Source organism: Pantherophis guttatus, chromosome 5 (assembly GCF_059756535.1).
Source record: "Pantherophis guttatus breed Tessera chromosome 5, ASM5975653v1, whole genome shotgun sequence".
Taxonomy (NCBI): domain Eukaryota; kingdom Metazoa; phylum Chordata; class Lepidosauria; order Squamata; family Colubridae; genus Pantherophis; species Pantherophis guttatus.
In genome coordinates this window covers 36,519,590-36,528,558 of record NC_142067.1, presented here as the reverse complement: position 1 = coordinate 36,528,558, position 8,969 = coordinate 36,519,590, and the positions used below count along the sequence as shown (strand labels likewise).

General features: G+C 35.9%; 1 long non-coding RNA gene across 1 annotated transcript in view; it reads left to right on the top strand.

The window, feature by feature from the left end:
- Window positions 1–2,198: 2,198 nt before the first annotated feature.
- Window positions 2,199–8,969, top strand: part of LOC117664389 (uncharacterized) — a 58,622-nt gene continuing 51,851 nt past the window's right edge. The window contains exons 1-2 of the long non-coding RNA XR_004591028.3: window positions 2,199–2,312; window positions 6,250–6,333. This is a non-coding gene — a long non-coding RNA (uncharacterized LOC117664389). The remainder of the gene's footprint in view (window positions 2,313–6,249; window positions 6,334–8,969) is intronic.

Below are 8,969 nucleotides of genomic sequence, written 5' to 3'. Positions count from 1 at the left end.
AATAGTCAATGAAAGAAAAATCCCATTAAGTTTTTCACAAGACCATACATGAAAAACCTGAAGTAACTGAAATAGATTTTTCTGTGACAACTAAATCCCCAATATATAAAAGTAATGTATAAAATATTCTGGATCTTTGCCAGTGAGTATTGGCTGGTTTGCACATATTACATAAATGCAGGGTTCGTTTAAAAGCCCCAGCTGAGTCTTTCCTTCATCTGTTTTCTCCTGCTGAAAAATCAACATTGTGTTAGTAAAGGAGCTTACAGTATATAAGACTATATTTGAAGTAATGAGGAATCCTGATTGATTTGTATTGCAGATACCTTATGATTCTATGTATCAACATAAAAATGGGAGAAACTAGTTAACAACATCTCTCCCTGCTTTGATCAGTTAAACTTACTCCATATCAGCATGTAACCTTGGTTTTTATCTATATAAATCAAGGACTACCTATACAGGTAGTCCTTGATTTATGACTACTAAACAACCTTTCAAAGTTAATACAGTGCTGAAAAAATGTTACTTACAACTGGTCTGCATGACCACCATTTCAGTGTCCCTATGATCAGGTAAGCAAAATGAGGGCACTTGAGAACTGTCATGTATTTACAATGGTTGTCATTTGCAATCTACTCAGGAGGTTTCCAACAAGCAATGCGGGAAACCAGATTCACTTAACAACCGTGGCAAAAAAGATTGTAAAATTGGGCATGATTCACTAAATGACTACACTGCTTAGCAATGGAAATTCTGGTTCCAATTGTGAATAGAGGGCTACCTGCATATATAGAAACTATATTAGGTGAACTTAGTGTGGAGTTGAGGTAAGATTGCTGAGACCCTGGTACAGTTCCACTATTATCTATGGAAACTAACTGGATGATTTGTGGTGACAACTTTCAACCCAACCCACCTCACAGAATTCTTCTGAGAGGATAAAATAAAAGAATATTCTAATGAAATTAATTTGAGTTCTAAAGAAAAGGTAGGATAGAATTCTAACAAATATATTAGCTCCCTGAATTTTCTTCTGTTCTACTTTTTTGTTTTACTTTTTCCCCACATTTGAGCCAAATATTGCCTCTTCCTTTGACCTAGCATTAAAGGCATTATAACATTAAACCTTTTATTTCTGATAAAGCCTTGTTCTTTCTCAACTATTCTTCGTTCCTATCATTTTGCTTAACTTTAGTCACTATAGCAGGTTCTGCTTAAATGGTTTTTCATCTTCTGTTGCTATAGTTATGCCACATCTCTCCTACCCTTTTTGCATTTCTAAGCTTTCAACCTGAATCTTTTGCAACTTGTTATGTGCCTGTGGGGAAAACCCTGGGGTTTTTTTTCTACTCTTACCAAGCATCCACTTATTCCACTGCCGATCATTTGGAAACTGTTTGAAACTGGTGACATGCAGAAAATTTCTCTTGCAATTTTCTTTCTATTAGTTTTCATTTAAGTTTATGAAAGAGGACATCTGTTATCATTTGTTTCTCCCTTCATCCCATTCAATAGCAAAGTAAACATCAAAAGAAAAGTCAAAAAGAAATTCTCATGTATCCTGAAACTGAAGTAGAAATGCAAAAACATCATTGAGAAGGAAGTAGATGTTGAGAAATTGCAATGCAGATTTTGGCATAACATTAGATGAAACCATGGTAAAATGGTTACCAAAATTCTTCTCTATATAATATAAGTGTCAAAATCAGACTAAACTAAATGCAATCGCAATCCAAATTGATGACTAGACCAATGCAGTTTTCTTATAGTTTTCTTATTATAGTTTTCTATTGCCTTCTTAAGAGCCCACTTATACTTTTATTATCCATTCATAACCTCTGGAATCTAAGGAACTGAAAATATTGCAAAGTAAGCAGGATACACAGGGATCAAACAAGGATTTTCTAGGACATATTTTTTAAGAAAGACTGAAAAAATACATGTTCAGCTGAGGTTAATATCGTACACAGTGTGTCATTTAATTAACCTAAGAAATTCATCTGTAAATGTCAACGTTATAAATTTATATTTGAAGGTCACAGATTCTAATCCTCTAGCTTGATATTTGGTTGTTTTTTTATGCAAATGCTCAATTCTAAAATGAAAGATTTTAGAATTGAGCAGATTTAAATTTGGCAGATAGCCATCAAATATATTTGGATAACTAATCGCAATAAAATTGTTCTTTTCCACAGAGCCTGGTGGCGTAGCAGACTAATAGCCTGTTATTATCATTCAGCTGCCGGCAATTACTGCTAGTTCGAATCTTGCCAGGCTCAAGGTTGACTCAGCCTTCCATCCTTTCTAAGGTAGGTAAATTGAGGACCCAGTTTGTGGGGGCAATAAGCTGACTTTGTATAAAATATACAAAAGTATGAAGGCTATTGCTTAACGCATTGTAAGCTGCCCTGAGTGTCCGGAAAAGGGCAGCATATAAATCAATTTTTTTTAAAAAAAGTAATCAATGTTCTTCTAACGCATCCTTTAAAAAAAAATCTTTTATTATTTTCTTACACAAAATGCAACTTGCTAAAGCCTAGCCCAAATATCTTTCTTCACGCAGGTGAAATCAGTGGCAGAAAATGTTGGGTCTGTTTATAAGTTTCAAATTAATCTTATTCAGATTAATATAAACATTAAATTAAAGCCCATGTCCAGTCTGGTGATGTTAGTGATAATGGCTTATCCTGTAAGATTGTACTGATGATGATTGAAATGATTTGAGAAAGCTTTGCGATACTCAAGAATGCTATGCACATACTGCCTACAGACTGATAAACACAGCTGTCATCAGCATTGTCAATGAGAAGCAAAGAAAAGAAGCATATTTGCTTTTCTCCCCCTCCTCTCCACCCATTGCTAACATACAGGGAGGAAGAAAATCCAGTAGTATTCAATATACTCCACATCAATCTAGCTAGTCTTTATTGTATCTGTCTTTTTACCTGGTGGCTCTTCATTGGAATGGCATTTACTGTCATTGCAGTTGGAGCAAAAGGTAAACGTGTTGGTTTCACAGTAGTTTTTCTTTTTCCTGATGGAGAATGGTTGGAAAGCAAATAGACAGTGATATCATACTGCCTATTTGACAATAAATCTTATTAAATGGAGAAGTCCTTCTAATGAACATGTTACTGTACTTGAATTATAGTGAACAGAGCATGAACCCAACATTTCTGAGAATCAAAGAAGTGCTGAAGCCAGTAAAAAAGACATTAGATCTAATTTACATCCTATTTATTTCAATGTATCTTACAGTTGATGTGTTTGCTTCAGACAGTTATTTTTAGTATTTAGTATTTTTAGCATTTCAGCTGAAAAGTTCTACTCCGTCGTTTTCTCCTAAATAGTTCCTCCACCATCAGCAGCCCCTTAAGTTCAGCAGTGTAAGAAGTAGTGGGAAAACTCAAGATTTACAAACAGGATTTGTTATTGGGCTTTCTTTCTGTAAAATGCAAATGCCTTTGTTGTTACTAAATGTACTTTCCCCTTAAATAAGTGAGATCCATTTTGTGTAGTCTTTACCTAGCCTTGGTTATGCTCATGACAATTAGGCTGCCATAAATGGATGTCAGTGTGGTCTGGCTTTGAAAATATGGATATTTCAGATTGTTGTGGTTGTATGAAACCCTCATGATGGCTCTTTTTTTAACCCTTCAAGTGTTGTGGTAAGAAAGTAAGCATATTTTCCTTTTAAAGATATGTTTTGTAGACCTTGCTGTCTTCTCCATTTGGCAGACTGCAATCACCTTGTGATTATTCTGAATGGAAGTATTGATTCAAAAAGTTGGCAGATTGAGACCTGAAAAATAGGTTCTCAGCAATCTTTTTTAATTGAATATACTTAAATCTACATGCTAACTCTAGTCAGTGAAGTCAATATTGCTACGCTACCAAATTTCTGGAGCCTTTTCTCTTATCCCATTGTGCTCATGCAAAAAAAGACTGTACCTTTTTTGTAAAACATTTGACCATCATTGATCTTGTTTCATATAAAATGAATACGAGACGCCATTGTTGTTTTAAGGCTTTAATTCATTTTATCACTTTATAACCTATATTATAATATTACAAAGATATCAACAAGGGAGGCAAGGTTACAAATGAGAAGTCCAGCTAAAATCCTGAAGTTCCACAATCTACAATAGGACATGATCCATGCTAGGCTCTGTAGCTGCAGATTTGTGGAACCCCATTATTCAGCTTGAATATCTTGAAAATCCCCCTTTTTTTCCCCAAAAAGCCCACATACTTTTTTTCTTTTTAAAGAGCTTCATTTATCACAAAGGAAAGCTTTACTGATAAACACTCTTTATTTTTTTATTGCTTACCACCTTATCTGTGCTTAAAATCACTTATTTTAATTTTAATGTACCGGATTTTCTGGCGTATAAGACGACTGGGCGTATAAGACGATACCCGACTTTTCCTGTTAAAATATAGGGTTTGGGCTATAATTGCCATATAAGACTACCCCTCTTCCAACGCACACCAAATAAAAATTTAAAAACATCAGATTTGATTTCAATTCCACATACAGCTTTGTGAGATTTTGTGTGTTTGTGTATTTAGAGTGAAACATTACAGAAACACACTAAATCTCAGAAAGCTGCACAAATATTATTTTATTTTAATTTATTTTTATTTTTATATGAAAGCAGCTAAATTTAAAACTTCCGAAACTTTAAATGGCTGGGTCTAAAAAAAGAACAACTAAAAAAAAACCCCAATTAACTATTTTTTTTTAAAGCTCCCAAAGGGGAAAAAATCTTACCCAATAGAACAGGGGTCTTCAACCTTGGCAACTTTAAGACTTGTAGACTTCAACTCCCAGAATTCCTCAGCCAGCTTTGCTTTGCTGGCTGAGGAATGCTGAGAGTTGAAGTCCACAACTCCCTGCCTGCTTGATTGCAGGCAGAGAGATTCAGTTGCTTGCTGATGCAATGGATTGTGGGCAAGCGAAGCAAGGCAAGCGTTGCGACTAGCAGCTAAGGTAAGCAAGCTGGAGGGGGGTGGATTTTTGCTGCCGATTAGCAGGCAACTCAGCTGGGATGGTCAGAGCTTGGCTCATCAGAGCCTTTCGGACTAGTCTGCCTGGTTACAGGAGAACGACACCCGGTGTATAAGACCACCCCCGATTTTTGAGAAGATTTTCATGTGTTAAAAAGTCGTCTTATACGCCAGAAAATACGGTAAAAAAATTGATAATATCTGATCCAAAAACTGAGAGCTACACATTAAGTCTTAGGAAGAGACATGAAGCACCTATCCTGCAAGTTAGGAAGCCATATCGCCCATCTTTATTATTTTTATTAAAAGTGGAATGTATATCTTCTAAATAAATCAGTGTTTGCTCTAGGGCTTGAGGTTATCAGATTCATCTTCTTGAACTAGACATGACTTTGGTGAACTTTGGAAAAAGTTTTGTTTCCTTAATGGACATTTTTCTGAACAAAAGTTTATTAAAACAAACACATCTGCCTTTATTTGGGAAATAATGTCTGCTGAACATTTTGTGCGAGATACCATTGGCCAATATTGTTAATCCTGAAGTTTTAAATGTCCTTATGACTATTTAATTGACATTATAAAGGATCAACTTTGGCAAAGGGGACATGGTGACAAGAGTGAAGACAGAAGGTTTTCTTTTTCTTCAGATGCAGATGAACCCCAAGGGTAACTATAAATATGTGCAGAGAATATTGCTTTCCATTCTACAGAGTTGAACACATGGGACAGACAACCTAATAATACAGAAACCCAAGTTGTTTGGGGAAAAAACCAAGATGACCTTCATAAAAATAAAAAATAAAATTCTGCTCAGGAACACTGAAATGATTTGTATTTACAAAGATGCTAGGGATTTAACTTAACATCTGGAGTCATCTGAATAATGAATTTTAAAAGTCGAGGAAGATAGTTTCAGTGTGTCATCTCAGATTATAAAGGCATGTGCATATATATAGCTACCATTCTATTTCTTAAATGCCAAAATATGGCATTTATGGCTATGTGGCAGCCTTACACAAATCTCTCAAATGACTTACACTTCCCAGAGTGTTGCCAGTGTGTTAATAGTGTTGTTCCCTGTGTAAAAAATTCTTTTTTATGATTGTAATACAGATGGGGAGGTGGAAGTAAGAGAGGAGAAACCTATGTATTGTATCCTACAATAAAGGTAGTTAGTGTTTAAGTAACATGGGACTAAGCTGCTGGAATTAATTTTAATTTTCTGTTTATCAATAGTTTACAGGAGGAAAATGGAAAGCGTTCTGATGAGTGGATTTGCCAAGCTATGAGAGGAAAGAAAATTATTTCATTGTCACTTAGGTAAGTCCAACTTTTGGTGACTATTTGAAAGACGCTTGTGTGGAAGAACATCAGTAGCACTTTCCAAAACATAATTTATCCTCTATAGAAACATGTTCTGTTCTTGTTCCTAAACTTTATGGCCCCACTAAATTCCTTACACCATATTTTGCCTTCCTTTTAGAGAGCTTTACCTTGTATGACTCTATATTAGATGTGGCAAAACTCCCTGTTTATGATTTTAATGCTTCTGAGCAAACTATATTCTATTAATAGATGTTGTGATCAATATTTTTGAACTCAAGAAAGTATTTAGACTGTTTTGGAAAATTATTGACCCACATGTGACACATGTGTCTTTCATCATGACTACTGTTATTTGTGCAGAATTGCATTTAAATATATCAAGGGGTCATTCTATACAACATAGCACTTGAACATAGCAAAATCTCAATTTACCTCACTGCTAACCAATCTATAAGGACATCTTTGAATTTCTCACTTTCAGTTTTAGAATATTGTATCAATTTCTGCTCTATTTTTCTGCACTCAAATTTTATTTAACAATTTTATCTTCCTATTACCTTTCTATTGTTTCTATTATAGAAATTCCTCTTACTTCCTATTTAGTAAATGCTAACTTCAATGCTCACAAAGGCCTTTTTAAGATTCTGAAAAGATGCATGAAGCAAGCTGTTCATTTAACACCCCTCCTTTTCTCACACATGTGCCAATGTAATGTCTTTTTCAATGTTTCATTCAGGGAGCCATTTGTCCCCTCAATTCTCCTGCAACATTTTCCATGACACTAGCCTGTTAACCAAATGGAATCCTCAACTGTTTTGTGGTCTGTTATTTTGGATTTGCAAAGAAAAGAAAATACAGTGGAAAAGCTTATTTTCTCTAAGAGTGTAGTAATACTCACATCCTCAATGTCCAATAAAAAAAAAGTGCCACCTTTCATTGGAGTTACCAATGCAAGGCCCAGCTATTGCTGACTTCAGCATTAGCATCCTGTTTTCCTTGTCAAAGTCCATAAATATCTGAAAGGAAACCATTTGGCTTTTCTGCATGCAAATTTATTAGGTAAGTGACAATCTCTAATTTCATAGGACTTTATTGCCAAACACCTCTCACTGCATGGCAAGGAAAGTTACACACTCTTTATAAGTTAATTCAGTTAGACAGAATCCAAAAAAATCCACTCAAAGCAGCATCACATCATAAGGCCAGCTCATATATGTAAGTTCGTTACTTACTGACCAGAGCATCTGTTGTCATTAATCATTCCAACCATGTGACATCCACCTCCATAGAACAATAGGCCAATTAACCTTGGTTCTGTCAGCATAGAACATCACTCAATATATGTATCATAAACTGACATGATGCTCAATCAGCAATAAAAGGACCCCAAGGCAGCCAGCTTTCTTCAACCAGTAGTAGATGACTAAGGAAGAAAAGTCCAACTTGGAGCTTAACTATTGCATTCAGACAATTGACCAAGGTCTGAAATATGGAGCGTATGCCATTCTCTTGGTCTTCCATAAAGACATAAAAACATGGCTGTGCACCCTTGCTCAGTGGTGGGATTCAAAAAATTTAACAACTTGTTCTCTGCCCTAATGAACGGCTGCATGGTCATGTGACTGGGTAGGTGTGGCCAACTTGATGTCACTCATGTCAAGGGGCACTTCGCCTCGCTCAGCCTCTCATGACTGTGGGGATACTGCAATGCTTGTAACTGTGAAAAATGGTCATAACTCACTTTTTAAAGTGCTATTGTAACTTTCAATGGTCACTAAGTGAACTGTTGTAAGTCAAGGATTATTTGTACAAAACTACAGAAGGCTTCTTTGTTTGCAAAAATACCCTAAATACCAATCATTAGATTAGAAATGTGGGAATATAGATTGAAGATCCATGACAGTCACAGCCATCATGGAAACCTAAACCATTCTGTCTAAATATCAGCAGCAGCAGAAATACCTGCAATCCAGAGTTACAAATCAGGCAGGGTGCCAGAGCTATTAATTAAAATAGAAGAATTAAAATAGTTAAAATGTATCAATAACTATCAGCAGCCAACTCTTGCTCATAAAGTGAAACCCTTTAGCAGAGACTTCATTTAAGCTCTCCAGAAAGTGGGTGGGCACACTTGGGCTACAAAATGCCGAGCTAAAGAGACAAATTAACAAAGTATATAGGGGATCCAGGTTCAGGTCTTTGCCCTCCCAAGCTTGTCAGGATCACAATAAAATTAGTACATGTACAGATATCTAAATAAACTTCTAGCCTGGTGCCATGTTACTAAGCCTTATTATCATGAGAGAAAACTAAAAGGAATTGGAGGGAAGATCCACACCCCTACCTCCATTTTTTTTTAATCTTACTATCAGTGAGCAATCATATGCCTTGGCCACTCTGAAGCAATGCAAGAAACTCCTGTCCCAAAGGTGCTTTTCCAAGAAACAACTGGACTTTCTGGAAACCAAGAAAGTCCAGTTGCCTCTTTTTTGACCTGGATGACTGAAGAATCCTCATAGACAAGAGACTACTGTGCTCAGCGAATCGACAAAGCACCCTTTCCCACCCAGGGGAAGCAATCCTTAGATGCATTTGCACCACTTAAAGATACTGGCTGGTCTCACTCACCT